Consider the following 11,685-nt stretch of genomic DNA (forward strand, 5'->3'; position numbering starts at 1 on the left):
TAAAACAACAAAAGGTTCTCATAACCAATTTTTTTTATTGAACGAAGAATATACTCCAAGATGCAACTGAAGTATATAATTCACGTCATTGTATTAAGCATGTCTATAATAACAACTTATTGTTAAATGATATGTCGAGTAATTTGGCCAATGGAAGCACAAATCAATAAAAGAAATTGTGGCATGTAAGGAATTATACCATTCATTTGAAATTTAATGAATTTATTGATTTTTTTTTATTAGCATCATAACAAATTTAGCAGACAAAGACAAAATCTATTAAGAACTTTTAATTTAGTCATCTTAATTGTTTATCTGTATCTTATAAAGATAACAATTGGATTAATAAACACCATTGATTTTGGCTTTTAAACTAAATCTCATTTTGCAATGTTCACAAGGAAAATATAGTAAATCGTCTCTTTTCTAAATAGAGTTTAGATTTCCAAAAGTTAAAAAAATAATTTTGAATAACTTAAGGGCCACTAAAAAACTCCTTCAAACTTATATTCTTGTAAAATCGGATAAATCGGTAAAATTTTCAATTGACTGTATATTATATAATAAATATTATGTAACATTGTATTGCAATAAGATACCCTTTACATTGTATTCTGTTGTTGCAAGTATAATAGAAATATCAATAAAGAATAGTATATAATCTCTATTGGCTTCCAGCCTTTCTATAATGCTTTATCCAATTTTGACATTCAAACTTGAACGCAAGCGAAAAGAAAGGACATAGTAAACATTCTACTAATATCTCTATTGGCTTCCAACCTTTCTATAATGCTTTATCCAATGTTGACATTCAAACTTGAAAGCTAGCGAGAAGAAAGGGGGGACATAGTAAACATTCTACTAATATCTCTATTGGCTTCCAGCCTTTCTATAATGCTTTATCCAATGTTGACATTCTAATATCTCTATTGGCTTCCAGCTTTTCTATAATGCTTTATCCAATGTTGACATTCAAACTTGAACACAAGCGAGAAGAAAGGGGGGACATAGTAAACATTCTACTAATATCTCTATTGGCTTCCAGCCTTTCTATAATGCTTTATCCAATTTTGACATTCTAATATCACTATTGGCTTCCAGCCTTTCTATAATGCTTTATCCAATGTAGACATTCAAACTTGAACACAAGCGAGAAGAAAGGGGGGACATATTAAACATTCTACTAATATCACTATTGGCTTCCAGCCTTCTATAATGCTTTATCCAATGTTGACATTCAAAGTTGAACACAAGCGAAAAAAAAGGGGACATAGTAAATATTCTACTAATATCTCTATTGGCTTCCAGCCTTTCTATAACATGCTTTATCCAATGTTAACATTCAAACTTTAACGCAAGCAAAAAGAAAGGGGGAACATAGTAAACATTCTACTAATATCTCTATTGGCTTCCAGCTTTTCTATAATGCTTTATCCAATTTTGACATTCAAACTTAAAAGCTAGCGAGAAGAAAGGGGGGACATACTAAACATTCTACTAATATCACTATTGGCTTCCAGCCTTTCTATAATGCTTTATCCAATGTTGAAATTCAAACTTGAATGGAAGCGAAAAGAAAGGGGGGACATAGTAAACATTCTACTAATATCTCTATTGGCTTCCAGCTTTTCTATAATGCTTTATCCAATGTTGACATTCAAACTTGAACGCAAGCGAAAAGAAAGGGGGGACATAGTAAACATTCTACTAATATCTCTATTGGCTTCCAGCTTTTCTATAATGCTTTATCCAATGTTGACATTCAAACTTTAACGCAAGCAAAAAGAAAGGGGGAACATAGTAAACATTCTACTAATATCACTATTGGCTTCCAGCCTTTCTATAATGCTTTATCCAATGTTGACATTCAAACTTGAAAGCTAGTGAGAAGAAAGGGGGGACATAGTAAACATTCTACTAATATCTCTATTGGCTTCCAGCCTTTCTATAATGCTTTATCCAATGTTGACATTCAAACTTGAACGCAAGCGAAAAGAAAGGGGGGACATAGTAAACATTCTACTAATATCACTATTGGCTTCCAGCCTTTCTATAATGCTTTATCCAATGTTGACATTCAAACTTGAAAGCTAGTGAGAAGAAAGGGGGGACATAGTAAACATTCTACTAATATCTCTATTGGCTTCCAGCCTTTCTATAATGCTTTATCCAATGTTGACATTCAAACTTGAACACAAGCGAAAAAAAAGGGGGGACATAGTAAACATTCTACTAATATCTCTATTGGCTTCCAGCCTTTCTATAATGCTTTATCCAATGTTGACATTCAAACTTGAACGCAAGCGAAAAGAAAGGGGGGACATACTAAATATTCTACTGTGTATAATTAATACATTAACAATTCAAATCCTAATCTTAAAAAATTGCTAGATTACCATACAAATTAATCACTTCCCATTATTATTAAATTCAATACAACTTTTGCCCCAAGCAAATATCCTTACCTTTATACTATCAAGTACAGTGAAACCTTCCTAGTTTAATAACCACACATTATCTAAACGCTTGTATGTATTCCTACAAAAACACTTCTGACATACCAATTGTAGGGTACTCCACTTCCAATTATTGATCTCTTTCTTCACTCAGCCTATACAAATCAATAAATGGCTATATGGTCTCAAGAACTTAAGATGGGCGGTCATTTCATACTCTATACTTATATAGATTATTGATTTAATTGTTGTGAGCAAACGCTGGTATAACCTTCATTCATTTTCCTCTTGGGTTTAAGTTACATTTCTTATTAAAGGGAAACAATTACTAGTTTTAAGGTTGGTCAACAATTTAATTGATCTTTACTTTATGGTGATAATTTATTCTTTATTAAAGTATCTAAATTTGACACCTCACTAGGTGGTTGTGGAACCATAGTAAAGTCAGTGTTATAGATTTATTAATGCAGAGAGTCCGTGTACAATTTGCACCATAGTTTAAAGATGTATTGTCCTCCAAAAACATGAAAAATGAAGATTAATTAAATCAGACTTTGAATGTGTTATTTTGTAGTTTTGATAAAGTTAATCACTTCCATAGAAAAAAAACGAAAAAAAAAAATGTTTTCACTTATAAAATGACAAAATAAATGGTTAAATTCAACCAAAAATCCATTGGCTGGCAGCCAATTTGACCATTTTTTGCTTTAAATTACATTTTTTTTAGGTAAATACATTTTTTTTCGATCCAATTTTTGGTCAAAGTGGATAACTATTATGTTACATTAAAATGGAATATTCAACAAAAATTTTTTTAAGAATTATTTTTTCAGGAGGACAATACATCTTTAAATGTTGCATGCATTCTGTTAAGTTACACTAGAGTGTGTAAATTAATTACTTGTTAAAAGCTAAAATGGGGCATATTTCAAATAAATGGTTAAATAGCATATTAAAGACCCCTTCCCTGCAATTTTGGACGTTTTTTGGAAAATAATACATATATATCACTTTAAAAACATTAAACCATGTCATTCCTTGTCTTAAATGTACGTTTTATGGTAAATTATGATAAAAAGTGAGAAACAATGCACTACCTAAGTAGCTCGCGGCGATCGACCTCTCGTGGACGGTCTTAGGCCTAGCCTAGCTAGGCTTAGTTTTGTAGGCCTAGCTGGTAAACATCGGTAACGTACGAACATCGTACGCTAGCTATATACCTAGCCTGACGTTGTATAGTTGCTGCATTAATTGTCTTTCTATTTTTGCCAGACTCCGTTGATACAAGTTGGGGAAAACCCGGTATTTTCACTGAAAAGTTAGGAGTCTTCCATTTGTTTTTGCCTCACGATCGATCGAAAAGTGGGCGAATTACAGGTGAAAAACAAAAATATCAATCCGCGCGCAATGCATTTTGGGATTTATAGCGGGCCGCTATAATTATTAGAATCGACTTATTTTTCACCTTTTTAACCGTTTAAAGACGAAAAAAATTATCGCAATAGGACCATATAGTATTATTTTTACATTAAATATAGTTTGTGATGTTAAATTAGATCTAAAAAACGTAGGGAAGGGGGCTTTAAAGTATTGGATAAAAAAAAAATTCTATTGAAAATTGTTATCCATGGTAATATTTCCTTGCAATGCAAAACAACGGCTTTTTTCCCACAATATACTTACACTTAATCGGAGAAAAAAAAAATCAAATAGTAGCTGCACAAATTTTTAACAACAATAATAAATTCTACTTCTATCTTGAAAAAACTTGATTGCATTCAATTACAATATCTGTAAAGTCAAAGATTACCATTTGCTACTAAAAAGCATACTTTATTGAAACTATTATTGCAGCTAGTCAACAACTCTATACAAGGTAATCAACCTATATATCCTATTTTTGTACAATGTAGATTGAACAATTGTCTGTGTAAACTAGGTCCATGGTCAAGGTAAAAGACCATAATAATATAAAGAACTATTGTATAAAATATAAATCACTACACAAAAAAAAAAAAAAAAGTATTCAATCAAATTTGAATTAAACTCAAACTTATGAAATACGTCTAAATACGAATTTCTTTTTTTTGCACCAAAAAAATTAAAACATTGAACTAGGTATAGGATTGGGTAAACCTCACTAATGTTGGTTTTTTTCAATTTTTTTTTACCAACTATGGTTTAAGGTGAAATATTCTACTGCTGCTAAAGAATTTGAGAACCAAAGAGAAAGAATGCATCCGCAATTTTTTCTCTCCGGTCAACCAATCTATGGAACAAATCATAAATGATTGATTAGGAGTTTTAACATGGAGCAAACCACTGACTACGGTCCACATCCGTACCGTTATCTTCCATGTATGCTCAACCAATGTGTGAGTGCCGAGTTTAAACGCAACAAACCACTGACTGACAATGTATCATCCGAAATATCGCCTACCCATCCGCTCAACCAATTTATGGCGTACAAAGTTGTATAATGATTACGAGTTTGAACGCAACAAACCACTGACTGACAATGTATCTCATCCGAAATATCGCCTACCCGTCCGGTCTACCAATTTATAGCGTACAAAGTAGTATAATGATTGCGAGTTTGAACCGCACAAACCACTGACTGATGGTGTGTCAACCGAAATATCATCGTCTGGCGTTCACAGTTGTATAATGATTGCGAGTTTGAACCGAACAAACCAATATTATTACAGGAAGCTGGACATTAATATAATAATAAATCATACAATATAGTAACATTTTTATTATACTTTATGATAAATTCTTTTGCTTATTTCTTTGGTGAAATAATCTATTAATAGTAGTTTGAATGCAACAAATCAAATATGATATTACACTTTATCACTAGAAGAAATTTAATTTTAACCGTCATTTTACTTTTCCTTCCTTTACACTTGCTTTTGAAATAAATTACAATATAGCAATTATAAAAAATCGCTTTATATTTACATTCTAAATAACTCCGTAAGTAGCACCATCCATCCATTCATTCATTTTATTTGGTCAAAATCATTGTCAGATATAAACAAGAAAAATACACATAAAATGCAATCTACATCTACACATCTACTCAATATACAAGAAGAAAGAAAACAAATATTCAGTAAAAATACATTAAAACGGGGGAATAAATATATAAATCCTATGTTTCTCATTATAAAATATGATTTTACAAGATAGAACATTATTAAGAATGTAATTATTTAATGTTAATACTGTTATGGAAATAGAGATAGTATAGCATTTAGTGTTCAGATTATACTTCAGTAATGTTGACATTAAACGGCTTCATTGCAAGTGAACTAGTAGTTTAACGCAATTGCACGATTCACAGGCCATGTTTATGATACTACAGCGGGCATCGAGTACAGTGATGCGTGTATGCTTACAGGAATAATGTGATAAGCACAAGATCCATTTAATCATAGATATATTATAGTGAACTATAATATCTCTATGATTTAATTTAATGTCAGAAAACATTCAATAACAATCTAAATGATATTCAGATGAAAACAATATATGTATAAGAAATTATTTTTATACATAATTTGATAAAAGCTTTAGCAATATTAATTATTGAGTTGGTATTATACAATATATTGTTAAACAAACTATCAAGATGGTGCAAAGCTCTGTCTACACTATCAAACTAGTTTGACAAAAAAAAGTGTGATGTGCCCAAATATGGTGGTGATATATGTTCAAATATGGTAGTGTTATGACATCATTATGTCTATATATGGGCACGTCACATTTTTATGAGTGCCTAGATGAACTTGTATTAGCTCATCTGGACTGGTATGATACTTAATATGAAAAGATAAAGCATTTTCTTACTTTATATCGACCAGTTTATGAACCCTGTTATTTAGTACAATATGTGTTACTGTCTGTACTAACAATTTTTTGTTTGTTTAAAAAGATTAACACTACCAAAAATTAATAGATTAAACAATCTGAAAACATACTTACAGTAGATATTGTACATCAAACGGAAAGAAACATTTTGAATACCAATAAAATAAAAATGAATAAAAAGGGAGAATTATAAAGTAACAAACTATACCAAAAATTAGGTTTTCTAAAGAAAGAATTTATATCAAATATATTATTCTCAAGGTTAGTATTGGAGTTCACCCAAAAAAAAGGATTACACAATTGCATGACAACAACAAGTTTCAGGGCTATCTAGTTTTTAGATTTCTGTTTGCAAAAATGTTATCAATGTGTACTTACTATTATAAATGTTGTCATATTTACTATTGTTACATTTTGGACCAGTTTTTTGTTTATTATTAGTCAATTTGTTCAATTGTAATTTTAAATTCGTCACATTTTATAATTTGTTTTTCTTTGCAATTAGTTCTTTTTCAACAGAGTATTTAATGTTTTTGGTTATAAAAATACTGAATCTATTTGAATTTATTTGATAAAAAAAACTGTAAGAGTGTAGTAAAAAAAAAACACAAACATACCTACTGTAGCAGTGGTTGAGTCAATCAGTAAAAGTCACAATAAAAAACTAATCCAAAATTGTTACACCTGATCAACCCCATACATCACAAAAGGTCCAATATATATTTTCTTGCTGACAAGAAATATTTTGAACTGAACTGAGAAAAAAAAACCACAAGACACAGAATCTTTTGAGAAAGCAGAACACTTAACAAGGCGAATCGGGAACTTTGTAACCGACGTTGAGGTTGTCAGCATTTACGTCACAAGATTGAATTTGGCAAACAAAATTGATTTTGCCTTCAAGACTACGGATAGAGCAATCAGGTATCAATGCCGACTGAACGCGATCAATTATTGGTTCTCCCTAATGGAATGACCAAATGAGTGTAACAACTTTACAACGACAATGAACAGGCACCTCCCACTGATAAATAACAGAGACTGACATTGCTGTAGATTAATAGACCTTCTAATTAAAATCTAGATTACTTTATGTTAAACACTTGAATTTCATTCTTTATTCTTTTTCTTTACAACGCTTTTATAGAAAGTAATAGGAATAAATTGCAGTCTTCTTTGCAAAAATTCAATACATACAGTATGTACAGCAATGACACTGCAAAGAAGACATACTCTTTTTATTACAGTATTTGTGTCTAATTGTAAAGTTGTAAGTTCAAATCCAGATTGTTCTTTTCACCAAAAGGCAAGAACCTACAACCTCTTCTTAAAGACGATTTCAACTTCTAATTAAAATCTAGATTACTTTATGTTAAACACTTAAATTTTATTCTTATTCATCATTCTTTACAACATTTTTAAAGAAATAGGAATAAATTGGATGTTTTGAACCAAAAAGTATGTCTTTATTGCAAAAATTCAATACACAGTGACACTGTAGCTTGGTGCTTGTGTCTAATTCTGGAGTTGTTGGTTCAAATCCAGACAGAATTCTTTTCACCAAAAGGCAAGAACCTCTTCTTAAAGATGATTTCAACTCAATGCTCTTTGATTTGAAAATCAAACTAAAATAATTTTTTTAATCATGAATTCATTTATATTATAATTAATATTTTAGAACATTGATCGCATTTGGCTTGGTATATACAATTACAGAACATATAAAAGTTGCCATTTTATGTTTTTGCTGTTTTTAAAAGCAAGAGTAATTTTATAGGTGACAATTATGTGTAATATATATTTATATAATAATAAAATATAATTGCACATTTATATTAGCCAGGTGGAGTTTGTTCCATTACCAGATAAATTTATATCACGACTATACCTATCACACAACAGTTGTGAAAATTAACAAATTAAAAATTTAAGTTAATACTAAATTGTTTCCAAGCTGATATTAACTCTATTTTGCAAACAGAATAAACACTTAAATTGTTAAGACTCTAGCCTACAAAAGTATTTTATTACATTTCCCACTTTAAATGGCACTGGAATATTAAACCTTTAGCTTGCAAATAGTAGGGATCCTAAGTGTTTAGATGTGATAACTTCAATGTGGTAAAAAGGTACAAACATACACCATGTCTCCTGTGGTGACACGATGTTTACGCAGACAGAATTGTATGATAAAGTGAGAGTCTGAGAGAATTATACAAATATATAAAGTCGTTAAGTGTTCAGTATAAATTAAGACATTTATCAATGCAGATAATTAGAGCAGGGAGTTGTATTAGAGCACTAAATTGCATATGCCGAATACTGTGTAATTGAATCACGTACACAGTTGTGTGTAACTAATTTAGGTTTGTGTTTTTACACAGGAAAAAGCAATGCAATTGCAAGGCCATTGACTTGGCATCAAATGTTGAGATACAGAGATATTTTAATGAGATAAATATCAATGGTACAAATTTTGTGAGCTTTCGTTTTGGGATGGTACACGAGGGACGGTAATTTAACAGATAACAACGGTCATGGAATGTAAATATTTCTTTTTTTCTGGTCATTGCATCGCAAAACATGTTGACCCAAACCAATAGTGATCATACTGTAGTTATAATTTCATACTAATACATATTTTTTAAATATTTTTAGTTTTTGGTGTTAAACCAGGAATAAATTTTTGGTGAAACACCAAGGAAAAATTCTAAAAAATGAGATGAAATTAAAATGCAAAAGCATACTATAATGGTCTTACATGGTAATGAATCGATTAGCACACATGCTTTAAAGTAAATGTTATGTTACTTCATTCTCATGTACCTGTACAAAAGTGAATGCACAGGGGTTTTTGTGAAGGGTGGGGGGGGGGGGGGAAGAGGGGACAAGGGGGAGGGGCGGTGGTGCTCTACATAGTGTTGTCGTCAAACAATTTATTGAAAAATAAAAATCTGTATATTTATTTTTTATTAATTCCTAATTTTGTTTTCTTGGTGAAACACGCGAGGAAATTAACAAATTCTCTGTAATTATTCTCCCAATTATTGTGTAGGTTTAATATCATTAAAAGGCTGTTTTTCAAGCTTTTCTTTTCAGATTTCTTTTGATAATGTGTAGAATATATTCTGCAAGTCTGGCTTAATTGGATTCAGTAATTAAATTAGTTTGAGTTAGTGGCAAATAACAGAGCTAGGTAATTGAATTGTGTTCGTTATAAACATTTCACCTTAATGCAGGACAATATGCAGTAATTGAAATTGGACATAAATACAGCTCCGAGTACAGTTGGCCTAGGATGAAAGGGGTTGTGGGGCAGAACACAGGGTACTGTATGGCAGTCTCAACCCAGAAAACAAATCTCCTTTTTTCCTTATTAAAAAACAAAATTGGGGTAGGATGGTCCGAGGGAGTGGTAATTTTTTCAATTCACTTGGCCAGTCATTTAGATTTTTACTAGTTTGGATGTTGTGCTCGTTTATTTTATTGTTTTTTTATGATGTATTGTGTGTTTCTCAATTTTTGATCTTTTTTAAACATTTTAAATATTTTAAGTACCTTTTAATAATGTAAAAAATTGCCACAATTCAGTTTTTCTGTGAAGATGATTTTAATAAATATACCATTATGAATCAATGAATGAATGAAAGAACACCTGGTATGAAAACATTTCTGATGACTACAGTTAAAGTTGTGGAATAAATACGGAAAAAAACCCCCAAAAAAATGGCAATATTATGTGTATGTGCACACGTTTAAGTGAATTACTTCCGACTTTTATTTTCTAATCACGGACGAACCAATATGTCAATCACAATTCCAAAGTATGTCGTTTGCAATTTAAATAGAGAAATCTCATCATAATACTTCATTTAAAATTCGATTTCCAACATTTATGGCTTCTGTAATGGAAGCTATAATCATTTTAATGCAATAGCTAACCATTATATTCCAATGTTTATATTTTGTTATAAAAAGCATACAGCTTTGTAAATCTATGTAAAATTGATGCATATTTTCTATACAACAAAAATTCAGCCTTGGGTCCATTCTTTACTCGTATATAAATTTTATTGGGCCAGATTATGATCGTTTTAAAAGTGCAATACCTGTATTTCTACCTAACCACCAAATAATAAAGATAAAAGAAAACTTTAAAAAACACCTTTCATTAGTAATTTATGGGTTTACGTTGATGTGTAAAGCTGCTGAACCCTTGACTAGAATTCAATATGATGCTATGTGCAGTTAAAAACGATATGATCAAAAGTGTATCCAGCAGCTTTCCAAAAAAAAAAAATTGTCTTTTTTTTTAGTACAGCAAATTCAAGTTGTCAATAAATTATGATTTGATTTTTAAAATCCATGTCAGAGAACAAGCATCTAGGAGTACCACATTGTAATTGGTCACGACCGAAAAAATCGCTAGTGATGAGTAAAGTAAACCAAGCCATACCTTACCTCAACTCAAGACGATGGCGAGTTTAAAGAAAAGGGGGTGAAAAAAAGAAAACTAAAAAAACATGTTTAAAAATAAAAACAGATAATAAAACTTACAACCTTCAGGTCCATAAAAACATACCATTTATTTAGTCAAACGAATCAGTCAGTGAGAGGAGAATATGACAGAAGTACAGGTGTATAGTAACATGTAAATAATAAATGATTTCTGAGCTTAATTTTACCTCCCAGGCCTATCTAGTTTGGCCTGAACTTGCCAACTTTCTTGAACTAACCAATGGTCCGCCACGTACTCGGACTGTTTCTGTGTCTGGCATTATTAGCCTCTAGCTGGCCAACCACGTACTGTACGATGTAACAGGCTGGGCGATTTTTATTATAATATAAATAAAAAACAGGTTAAATTCTTCAATAAGAAACCCTAAACTCTCTAAACTAATGCAGCAGTAGTCCCTTTATTCTAATGTATTTAAAAAATATCTGAAACCTTTCTAAATGTGTATTCTAGAATAGAATTATTTCTAACTAAATCTTACCTTTTTTAATACCCCGCCAAACAAACAATGGCCTTTGTTGTGTTGTGTTGTGTGAAGCATGGATTGACCAAAACAAAAACACGTGGATGTTTTATTTTTAAATTAGACTAGCGCCCTCAAAGTTCAAACACATTATTAAAGTTTTTATATTAGTAATTGCCGTGAGAAACAATACTGTAAATTCGTTCAGATTTATCTTGTAATATAACACACAATGATAACAATGTAACGTTTTGAAAGTCACTTTGATAATGTTATCATTGTTCTCTCTTATTCTGGTTTAAAAGGTTATCTTGGTGAATCAAATAAAAATATATTTAGGCCTACCTTTTTTTAAAAGTATAGGCCTATGATAG

The 11,685-nt window shown here is 30.8% G+C and overlaps 1 protein-coding gene across 3 annotated transcripts in view; it reads right to left on the reverse strand.

Annotated features, from left to right (window-relative positions):
• The window catches only part of LOC144836962 (high-affinity choline transporter 1-like), a 40,299-nt gene extending 28,905 nt beyond the window's left edge, over nucleotides 1-11,394 (reverse strand). The window contains exon 1 of one of the 3 annotated variants that reach the window (XM_078691916.1): nucleotides 11,330-11,394. The gene's annotated coding sequence lies outside the window, so the exon portion shown is untranslated. Of the gene's footprint in view, nucleotides 1-11,017; nucleotides 11,035-11,329 lie in introns of those variants that run through there. The other 2 variants (XM_078691914.1, XM_078691915.1) reach the window with 2 other exon arrangements.
• Nucleotides 11,395-11,685: the final 291 nt, after the last annotated feature.

This window comes from Antedon bifida, chromosome 3 (genome assembly GCF_963402885.1).
Source record: "Antedon bifida chromosome 3, ecAntBifi1.1, whole genome shotgun sequence".
Classification (NCBI taxonomy): Eukaryota; Metazoa; Echinodermata; class Crinoidea; order Comatulida; family Antedonidae; genus Antedon; species Antedon bifida.